The sequence below is a fragment of the Girardinichthys multiradiatus genome, chromosome 14, assembly GCF_021462225.1.
Source record: "Girardinichthys multiradiatus isolate DD_20200921_A chromosome 14, DD_fGirMul_XY1, whole genome shotgun sequence".
NCBI classification, from domain to species: domain Eukaryota; kingdom Metazoa; phylum Chordata; class Actinopteri; order Cyprinodontiformes; family Goodeidae; genus Girardinichthys; species Girardinichthys multiradiatus.
Genome location: NC_061807.1, coordinates 4,343,347 through 4,354,864, shown reverse-complemented (window position 1 = coordinate 4,354,864; position 11,518 = coordinate 4,343,347). Strand labels below are relative to the sequence as shown.

The window sequence follows — 11,518 nt, the reverse complement described above, 5'->3', positions numbered from 1 at the left end:
AAAAAAGGGTGTGCCTCATCTATTCAGTCTAGTAGAACAATTTAACAGATTTTTTGTCAGTGGGTCACATGACCTGGAAGCTAGTGCACATTTTATATCATGTGAGTTTCAAAGCACGTCAGGAGAGCTAGCTCAAGCTGCTGCCAAATGGATTTAATGTCTTGTACATATTTTTCTGAAAATTAAGTGATTAGAATGAAACTGATTTGACACCGTGTGCAACAAATGCATTTGATATGAAGATCTGAATATTTTGCTTCAGAGATTGCAGTTATTAGCTTAGATATCTGTCTACAGCAGGATCTTTGAGATTAATGTAGTATTTTTACATTCTATTCAATTGAACTTACGCAACATAATGACAGTAAAATATACAGCAACAGAAGTTGAAAACTTACAGTATTACAAGCTAATAAGCTTGATGATATATTGTGCTGATCTTAGATTAACCTAGCAAGATGTTTCATTTCTCTGGTTTCTTCGTTGTAGCTGCTTTGGACACAGACCTAGTTCCATTAACTGAAACCTTTGTCTCATCAGGTGCAAAAAGTCAAAACCCACTAAGCCCAGACTACGTGCCAACAATATTTCCTCATCTAAGTTCTCCAAACAAGTGAAAGAGGATTTATCAAATGGCCAGATTTGCACACACTGAGGCTCTAAAAACAAAAAGAGCAGTGACTGATGCTGACAGAGGAGAGACGGGAAAAGCAGAGGACAGACAGGAGGTGGATGATGATGACCAGCAGGATGGAGGAGAAGACAAGAGGTGGATGATGATGACCAGCAGGATGGAGGAGAAGACAGACAAGAGGTGGATGATGATGACCAGCAGGATGGAGGAGAAGACAGACAGGAGGTTGGATTGGCGATGGATGGTTCCTGTACCAATGCTTCTTGCCAAGTCACAATTAAAAGACTCAATAAAGAATGTATGAGATTAAGGACTGAAATCTGTAAACTCAAGGGTGAAGTAGATTCATTAACATTCAGTAAAGAAAGTTTCCAAGGCAAAGATGAGAAAGTCAATAAGTTAACTGGCCTGCCTTCTTACTGTAAATTGATTTGTTGTATTCTCTTTTATATCACCATTACTTAATGTTAAGTCATGTTTGTCACCTTTTCAGCAGTTTTTACTAACTTTAAAGCGCTTGAGAATGAATTTACCACTTTTTTTCCTAGGTCATTGTTTTCATACATCAACATCAACCGCTAGTAGGGTTTTCAACAACACACTGAATGTTATGTATTTCCGGCTGTGTAATATTATAAGGTGGCCAAGCAGAGATCAGATTTTAATTAGTCTTCCCATGTGTTACAGAAAAAACTTCAAAAATTGCACTAATATTATTGACTGCTTTGAGATATTCACTGAAAGACCTAAAGAGATGAGAGCACGTGCACAAACCTATTTACAATATAAACATCATAATACAGTTAAGTATCTCATTTCCATAACACTACAAGCGGTCATTAGCTTTGTTTCAAAAGGTTGGGGTGGTAGGACAAGTGATAAGTATGTGACGGAGCATAGTGGATATCTTGACCTGTTGTCCCCTGGGGATGTGGTTCTTGCTGACAGAGGGTTTAATGTAGCAGATTATGTAGGACTTGTCAATGCACAACTCAAGATACCTGCCTTTATCAAAGGAAAAGCACAGCTTCACCCAGAATAAATCGAGTCATCGAGAGGACTGGCAGCTGTGCGCATCCATGTGGAGAGGATTATAGGACTTGTGAGGAATAAGTACTCTATTTTGCAAGGAACCATACCCATATCACTTTGTTAATCAGCCTCAGATGGACTCACGCCACTAGACAAAATGGTGAAAGTGTGTTGTGCCCTCTGTAATCTTTGCCATCCTGTTGTTCCACCAGAGTGATGACATGCAGAATTAAACATCCCAACCCACAAAGTATTTCATTTTGAAATAAATCTGACTTTTGTTGATCAAACAATATACTTGTTTCATTATTACAATATTTAATGTTTTAAAGGTTTACTACTGAAGAGAAACATGAGAAACATGTCACCATTTTTCAATTGTGATTTTAATAACGCACAAAATTAAGACAGGATTAAAAACAAGACAAGAAAATCATCCCACGTCCTCATCTTCCTCTCCTCACAATGTAGATTTTATTTCAAGCATATCATTAGAATAAGAACAATAGGGAATAAAGAAGGCAGGTTAAACACAACTTTAAAAGATCACAAGACAATCGCAGTACCTTAATAATAAGGTATTTCGACTTAGTTGGAAAATTACCCGAAGTGGGATTACTGAAATAACACCATGTTTATCAGTGGAAAACTCTGGCATCAGAACAAAAGGAAACAAAACCTTGTTCTAAATATTATTGAATATCTTTTTATGTTAGCTTTGTACAATGTCTGTTGCATAACAGTGTAGTTCCTCAGTTTGGCTTTATCTTCCTGCATTCATAACATTTCCACACTTTTGGAACCCTTGTCATCTGCAAGCAAGACTTGTGAAAGTGTCCTCGCTTGCATAGTTTTGATGCGCAGATGACTACATCCTCTGGAGCTCCCTGTGGTTCACCACAGTAGCCTCCTGAATGTGGCTGTTTCTCTGAGATTGGGGAGACCACTGTGCGTGGTACCGTGAAGTACTTTCCCAAAAGTTCTGGCAGAAGTCTAGTTTTGATGAACTGCACTATTCTGCTGTACGTCTCACTGAAGAACACGTCATCAAACTGAATGCGTTGTATAAACATTTCAGTGGGACTCCACACAACAAAGTCACAATACTGTACACCTGCAATACGCATTTGGGCTTGAACTTGTGACATGTATTTGTGATTTGCCTTCAGTGTCATCACATTGTCCTTTTCCACTAGACAGACGTTTGTGTCAGTGTTACAGCTGTTGGCAAGAGAGCTATTTTTGAGGGTAAAGGGACATTTTATTTCAATCTGGCGATGCACCGATCCATGGCAAAGATGTGTTGATGATGAGGCCTGCTGTTGTCACCCAGAAATCTGTGTGATGATCTTGCAACGCTTTGATGTAATGTATCCTTGCTACTGGCTCATTTAGATTTCCCCATCTAGAAAAATGATGTTACACATGAATTAGATTGACTCCTACTTACAACAATCACAACCTAGAATATACTACTTCACATCTAAAACCTGTGCATTAGCTGTTATGCAAACATGATCTAATTATACATTGTATACATTATCTAACTCTGTAATTACCTGACTTTAGGATATGGCACTGTCCGTCCTGCCTGCCTCATGGAAGACCGATGCTGTGACTCTGCCTGCTCTTTGCTCAAACCACACCTTGCTGGCTGACTGTTCTCTAGTTGCCTTTTCTACTGAAAATGACTGCAAGATGTTTTGAACACTGAAGATTAGTTAAATGCAGTTTTTAATGTTGATACATCTGTTTATATTAGTGTTAAGCCAGGGGTCTGCAACCTTTACGATCCAAATTTGCCCTCGGCCCAGCTAAATAACACTCGTTTAGAGCCACAAATGTTACATGACCTTTTAAGTAAAAAGTAGTTTTTTAAAAAGGTCTTCAGGAAACAAAAACATTAGTTGGTTCTTTTTTATTTTTAGCCTATGTTATCAAGACCCACTGTGGAAGATCCAAAGAGCCACTTGTGGATGTGGAGCCTTAGGTTGCGGACCCTTATGTTAAGCAAAGTACAAATAGTATACTTAATACCAGTACTTACCCAATATGCATTTACCAGAAGCTTTTACCAAAAGTGTAGTAATCTTATTGAATATACCAATAATATAAAAAATAAGGAAGTGCTTTACAAATTTAGTGAAGAATTAGACAGCCAATGTACATACCTCTTTTACCGTTAGCTGAAGATCATCAAAGACCTTTTCACTCTCTACCAGTAGTGATGATAAATCTGCTTGTAATCTTGCATTCGAGAAGAGACTTGTCAGAGGTTGTGGCAAGTTCAGTTGGACAGTCTTTGGTATGTATTTGTCAGTGACCCGCGATGACAGACAAAATAGCCGTTCTGTTGGGATTTCCTTCCTGGACATCACACTCATGCAGCTGTTGGAAGAACCTCGTGTATTCATCCTCTGAAGCGACAGGAATGCTGGGCAGTGTAGTGGATTTTGATTTATTCTTCTTGGTCATTGATATTTTGCTCAGTTCCTCATACTGGATTTGAGATGTTTTGCCTGGAATGACCCAGGCACAGGCCTTCTGAGTGCTGGACTGTCCATCTTTGACATTGACTGCTGCCAGTAGTGCATACATCAGTGCAGCTGCATGGGAGCGTGCTTCACCCAATCCTGCTTTACAGGTGCAGTGAGCCATTAGCACTGTCCCATCCTCTCTGACAACAACCCAGGGTTGTGTGGGTGTGGCATTTATTGCCTGAGAGTGATTCACCTGAAGTTAAAGAATGTGATCTATTAGTAAAGTAGAACTAGAAAATACTTATCAAGATGAGTGTGAGACTTTAACTTTCTTGGGACAAGTACAACATATTAACCTCAGGTACTCGGAACCCCCCACATGACTTTTTGCAACAGTCAGGAGCTTGATGTTCGTTCACACACCCCTTGAAATTTCAAAAATGTTTATTTAGGACCTTAACATCACTCTTACATTAATCATTAGTCCTGCTCTATGTTTCAGTGGATGATTTAAATGATCCTAGCTTACCCCTTTGCAATGCTAACAGTGTTAGCCGCTGTTTACATCAAGCATAAAGATCAGTAGAACACGACTTACCTTTGCTTTACACAAGAATATTTTCTTGTTCTTCTGATACCATATTTTCGGGTCAATGACCCAGCCAGCCGTGAAATATCGATAGGCATCCGTGCTTTTAAAAGCTTTCAGACTTTCCCCGGTGTATGAAGACGGGTTGTGTATCAGATATATGTATAAGTCGTGGAAGGAAGAATCTGGAAGCCTGTCAGTTGATGAAAGGTGTTGAAAACAGTCTGCAGGAACTTCGTATGGATCGCATCCAATAACAACGATTTTTTCATTATATCGTTTAAGTTCGTGGGGATTTAAATGAGAACGATCCATTCTGGTCTGAGAGAAAGCGCCACGGAGCTTAGCGTTCGGTACTCAACATGGCGGTAGCAAGGTAGTACTATAGAAGAAAAATGCTAATTTTGAACTAAAAATAATCCTAAAAAATGTAAAAAGACTTAAAATGGAATAAAAAAAGGTGTGCCTCATCTATCCAGTCTAGTAGGACAATTTCAGACAGATTTTGTGTCAGTAGGTCACATGACCTGGAAGCTATTGAAGAAAACTGCTAATTTTTGACCAAATAAATTCCTAAAAATGCTGAAAATGGAATAAAAATGAGTGTGCCTCATTGATGTAATGTAGTATCATGATTTACTATTGTTTTTGTTTCAATTGGTCACAAAACAAGGAATTTATTTATTTTTATTTTCCACGATTGTTTGGTTCGGAAACTTATTGACGGTCCCTAAGTGAACCACCGCGGGTCAGAAGAGGGAGCAACAGAGAGCAGCTAGCCGAAATCTGAGTGCCTGAATCGGATCAACCGTCAGCTAGATGCCGCTAACTCCGCGGAGCTTGAATATCCAATGTCCAACTTTAAACTAACTTCACCGCGGTATATCATGCAGCCCTATTAATTAGTTTCTAAACAAACTTGTATCGGTGTCGAAGGACAACAAACCACTCAAAATGGCGGACGTGGGTCGTTCCCACCGAGTAACGAAGCGTTTACCGTTTTAAGTCTATGATGAACATTTGGTCTTTAAGAAGCTAATCCATTAGTCACCTAAAATGTTCCTAAACTGTAACTGACATGAAAACATACAAACCTAATCTGTGCAGCAGAACTTTAGGGTTGAAATCAGCCTCCAGGATGTTGAGACGCTGCTGATCTTCTTTGTCCTCTTTAGCTGTTTGGGAAATCTCTCCCACTGCTGCACTCTGCCACCGTTTGAGCTGCTGTCTCCACATCTTTGTTGTTAGCTTCTCTTCAAAAGATCCTTTAACAGTTACTGAGTAGTTATAACTCGGCTTCGATCCAAACTCTAGAGATGGAACATTTGAAGCAAAGCTTCGAGGAGTTTACAGAGTAAAAAGGTTCAATGCTTGTGTTGTCTTGCGGTAAACCACGTGACCGATGACAAACGATGTCTCTTCTTCTTCTTCTTTTCTTCTTGTTGGTTTTTTTGGCGGTTGGCAACAAACTTTTAGTAGCATTACTGGTATGGAGTGTGGTTCGTGTCGGTCTATCTATTTATATATATATATTTAATTCTACAAATTAAATAAATAAATATATCTTACCTATATGTATATATACAAATAGACATACTTACACATTACATTGTATTCTACCCTTCTATATCTTCCATACTTTCACAATTTTATCTACTATAATCAAATTCTATGAAATAATTTTGTTTTCTTTAAAAAACGAATTACTATTTGTATATGTTTACTCCCTAAATTCTTCCTCAAAATATCTAATAAATTAACCTTTTCCTTAATACCTTCAACCTCTCTTCTCATACATCTTCTTTCTCTTTCATATTTATGACATTCTAATATAACATGTTCTATTGTTTCATATTTTCCACAGTAATCACATTTACCAGTATCATGCTTTTGAATTTTAAAAAGTGTATAATTAAGTTCTGTATGCCCAAATCTCAACCTTGTTATCACTCTTTCCTCCTTTCTATTTTGTCTTCCATTTCTTCTTTCTCCTACTATCTTCTGAATTTTATAAAACCATCTTCCTGTTTTTCCTTCATCCCACCTTTTTTTTCCATTTTTCCATCAGTTTTCCTTTAACAATACTCTTTCCCTCAGATTTACTTGTTTTAACTATAAAACTAATAGGATTTTGAATTATCTTCTTTGCTATTTTATCTGCCTTCTCGTTTCCTTCTACTCCAATATGTGCTGGAACCCACACAAATATAACTATCAAGCCCATTTTTTGTATTCTGTATAATGTATGAAATATTTCTAATAAAATGTCCATCCTACTATCTGATTGATTATATTATAAACTTAATAATGCAGAGCTTGAATCTGAGCAAATTACTGTTTTTAATGGTTTTATGTCTTCTACCCATTGTAAAGCTAATAATATAGCCAATATTTCTCCTGTGTATACTGATAAGCCGTCTGTAATTCGTTTTCCTATTTTTAGATTGAATTCTGGCACTACAAAAGCTATTCCTACTTTTCCATTTATTTTTGATGCATCTGTATATATTTGAATATATCTATAATAATTATTTAAATGTATCTGTACTGAATAACTATCTACTATGGAAGATTTATCTTGCTTCTTTTCCATTATTGACATATGTACTGTAGTTTCTGGTAGAATCCATGGTGGTATAATTGATATTAGTGATGTTTGACTAATTTCTAAATCAATCATTTTAAATTATTTTACTTTATTTTCAATTGTCCATCCAAAACTCTTCATTTCTTTCTTTTCTTTTTCCCAACATGGATTTAAAATTTCCCAAATTGGATGATCCAAGTTATTACCTTGTAAATTTAACCAATAATTTATTTCTAGTTTTATTCTTCTTAACTCTTAACGGCATTTCTTCCATTTCCATTTCTATTTCTATTGCTGCTGTTGGTCTAGTTTTAAATGCTCCAGTACATAATCTTAATGCCTGATGTTCGATAATATCTAATTTAACCAGATGTGTTTTAGCTGCTGATCCGTAAACTATACAACCAAACTCTATGTTAGATCTTATCATTCCTGTGTAAATCTGTTTTAGTGATTTCCTATCTGCTCCCCAGTCACTGCCAGCCAAGCATCTCATAATATTTAAAATGGTCTTACATTTATCAACAACTTTTTGAATATGTATATTCCATTTTAGTTTTTCATCAAACCATAATCCTAAAAATTTTATATACTTTACTTTCTCTAATTCTTGGTTATATAATTTTAATTTTATTTCCTTGTTTATTTTTTTCTGATTAAATATCATTACTTTGGTTTTTTCAACTGAAAACTTAAATCCCCATTGTAACGCCCATTTTTCTATTTCAATAATAACCTCTTGTAATTTCTTTACAATTAATTTTTTCCTCTTTTCCAAACAGCTCCATCGTCTGCAAAAAGTGAACATCCCATTACTTTTCCAATATCTTTAAATACATCATTTATCATAATTGAAAACAATAACGGACTTATAATACTCCCCTGTGGAGTTCCATTTTCTACTATATATTTTCCTGAGATCACTTCCCCAATTCTAACTTGTATTTTCCTATTTGTTAAAAAGTCTTTGATCCATTTAAATATTTTCCCTTTAATGCCCAGTATTTGTAATTTAATTAATAATCCTTCCACCCACATCATATCATATGCTTTTTCTATATCAAAACATACTGTCACTACACTTTATTTATTTACCTGTGCTCTTCTAATTTCATGCTCTAAGCAAAGCATTGGATCATTAGTACTCCTCCCTTTTCTGAAACCACTTTGATACTTTGACATATATCCTTTATTATTTAAATAATATACTAGTCTACTATTAATCATTTTTTCCATTATTTTACATAGATTTGATGTTAAGGCTATTGGTCTATAATTTCCTGGATTTGATTATCTTTTCCTGGTTTAGCTATTGGTACTATAATTGATTCCTTCCAGCTCATTGGTAATTTTCCCTCCTCCCATATTTTATTATATAATTGTAATATTATATCTTTCGATTTTCCACCAAGTTGCCTTATCATTCTGTACCAAATTTGATCTTTACCTGGTGCTGTATTTTTTGTCTTCCTAAGTGCATAATTTAATTCAGCTTTTGTAAATTCAACATTTAACAGATTATTTGTTTCTTCAACACTCTGTAATACATCTTTATATATAAGTTTTGTATTTTCTCTTCCTTTTCTTCCCTCTTCACTAATATTATTTGAACTGTTAATTTTACTAAATATTCTTGCCAATATTTCAACTTTATCTTCATCTTTTACTATATTTATATTATTTATTTTTAATATAGGATATTCAAACTCTCTCTTTATGCCATTCATTCTTTTAATTATTTTCCAAATTTTTTCTATTTTTCTTTCTTTCCCTATTGTGCTACAGAAATGTCTCCAATATTCTCTTTTTACCTTCTTAATAGTTCTCCTTACTATTGCTTGCTTTCTTTTATAATCAATTAAATTCTTATAAATTGGATTTCATTTTAGTACCTTAAATGCTTTATTTCTTAACTTTATTGCTTCTTTACATTCATTTGTCCACCATGGTACCATTTTCTTATTACTTTTACACCCTGCTTTCTTTATGAATTATCTGCTACTTCCATGATTATCTTACAAATTTTTAAATTTACATCATTTATATCCATTCTCATATCTACTTTCTCTAAGTTTATTTGACTCAAGTATCTAAATTTAGTCCAGTCTGCCTTATTAAAATTTAGTTTTTTATTGACACTTATATTCCTATTATTTAAAGTTAATCCTACTCTTATTGTAATGGGATAATGATCACTACCTGTAGTTGATTTTTTCACCACTCACAACTACCAGCTAAACCATTTGAAACCATTGTTAAATCAATAACTGATTCCATCCATGTTCTTACATTGATTCTTGTTCCCCTCCCATCATTAATACATACTAGATTTTTTATTTCCATTAATTCTTCTATAACTTGTCCATTTTTATCATTACAATTACCCCACAATGTACTATTTGCATTAAAATCTCCACACCAAATTACTTTCCCTTCCAAATATTCATTTAACTCCTCCATTATTTCAATTGACAATGTTTTACATGGATTATAAAAATTTATTATTTTAAATTTACCTTCTTGTTCCCATATCTCAATTACTATATATTCAAGTTCTTTCCCTAATACCTGATATTGTATCCCTTGCTTAATAAATATTCCACATCCTCCTGTCGATCTCTTCTTACACCATCATATCCTTTTATCACAAAATCCAATGTTGTTTTTAACCATGTTTCCTGAACACAAATAATTTCTGGTTGTTCTTCAAGACTATCAATATAACCTTTAAGTTCTTGTCCGTTAGCAATTTAACTTCTTGCCTTCCATTGTAATATTAACATGTACTTTCACCAGATGTTCCTTGTCTCCCATCTACCTCCAACTTTTTATTTATGTTCTCCCACGATCCCTCCTTAAACCCCAAAAACTTTTCAGCTCCTCTCACTATTATTTTAATCTTCTCAGTTTTATGCTTGGCTTGGTCAGTACAGTTGATAACATATGCTACGAATAATATTATGTTAGGTATTATTTAGTCAACTCAGAGGTAAGAATGATACAGTCAGAGTTACTTGCAGCAAGGGTAGCCCACTTTGCAGTGAAACTACAAAGTTTTTGACACCCTATCTCTTTATTTATATACACAATTCAACAGACAGTTCAGACAGGGTGTATGTGTGTGTGAGACGGAAAGGAGGCTGGTTCACACAGAGATAACAATAATTCACACACACAGGGAGGAAGGCATAGTGCAGGTGCCTTGCAACACAAAGTTTTTACATGAGTGATAACAAGTTTTTGCACCCATCCAACAGTCCCTCCTTTTATCACAAGTAAAAACATTTAATATAAAAACGAGTAAGAAAAATACTCTGTATGAGCGAAAACCCACGGACGGTAAACAGATTATATTTTGTGGGAAATACTCATACGGCCCCGCCGCCCTCGGCGACCATTAAAAGTTAAATGTTGATTAATACTTGAAATCATAAAAATAAAAGAATGATACTTGAAATCATAAAAATAAAAGAATAATACTTAATGAAAACAGTGAAACATAATAAAGGAATTAAAAAATCTGCCCTGTTTATGTCATCATTGTACTTTTTCTCATTTCACTTAAGCAACAACTTCTTTTGATTTTCTGCTGTAAGGTCATTTTATGAAATACAATGTATGAGTACACTCAGGCTTTCGATGTGATTTATTTACAACATGTCATCATAATCGTCCCCTTCATTTTCGTGCATTTCTACCTAGTTCAGTGTTGCATATGCCACCATGAACAATACCAGAAATTCTGTAGGAATGGATGTGCGTCATGTTCTTCCGTCAGTGTTCTGAGATGGGTCCCGTCTGATGTCCATCTCTTCTGGTTCGGTATCACCTCCTGTGGATCCTGCTTTAGATAGAGAAAGAGTCCTGCTACCAGAATTAAGCTCAGGCTTATCAGTCCTGTCCACATGTTACAGAGAGCCATTTTATAATTGGGCGCAGATCAGCTGTTTTCTTCACCGGTTTGAGACGCTGGGCCATAGGGGTCCTCCAACTCCTTTGAACCCGGACTTCCTTCTGCTTACCCCGTCGGTTGATCTGGCTCCTGTAACGGCAAAACTGGCTTACAGTGGCTTTTATGAATCCAGGAAGGCCTCTCTGCTATTTTCAGAGCTGTGGGCGTTGTCAGGAGTACTTGAAACGGCCCTTTCCACTGAGGAGTGCTCCAATCCTTCCTGTGGAGTGTCTTAATCAGGACC

The 11,518-nt window shown here is 35.5% G+C and overlaps 1 long non-coding RNA gene across 3 annotated transcripts; it reads right to left on the bottom strand.

Moving 5' to 3' along the window:
- Positions 1-2,034: 2,034 nt before the first annotated feature.
- Positions 2,035-5,888, bottom strand: LOC124880373. Of its 3 annotated transcripts, none has more exons than XR_007041304.1 (4): positions 5,830-5,888; positions 3,838-4,399; positions 3,226-3,357; positions 2,035-3,071 (listed from the first exon to the last, which is right to left on the bottom strand). It is a non-coding gene; the product is annotated as an uncharacterized LOC124880373 (long non-coding RNA). The 3 variants fall into 3 exon arrangements; XR_007041303.1 differs by lacking the exon at positions 5,830-5,888 and adding an exon at positions 4,745-5,428; XR_007041302.1 differs by lacking the exon at positions 5,830-5,888 and having other exon boundaries at positions 3,838-5,428.
- Positions 5,889-11,518: the final 5,630 nt, after the last annotated feature.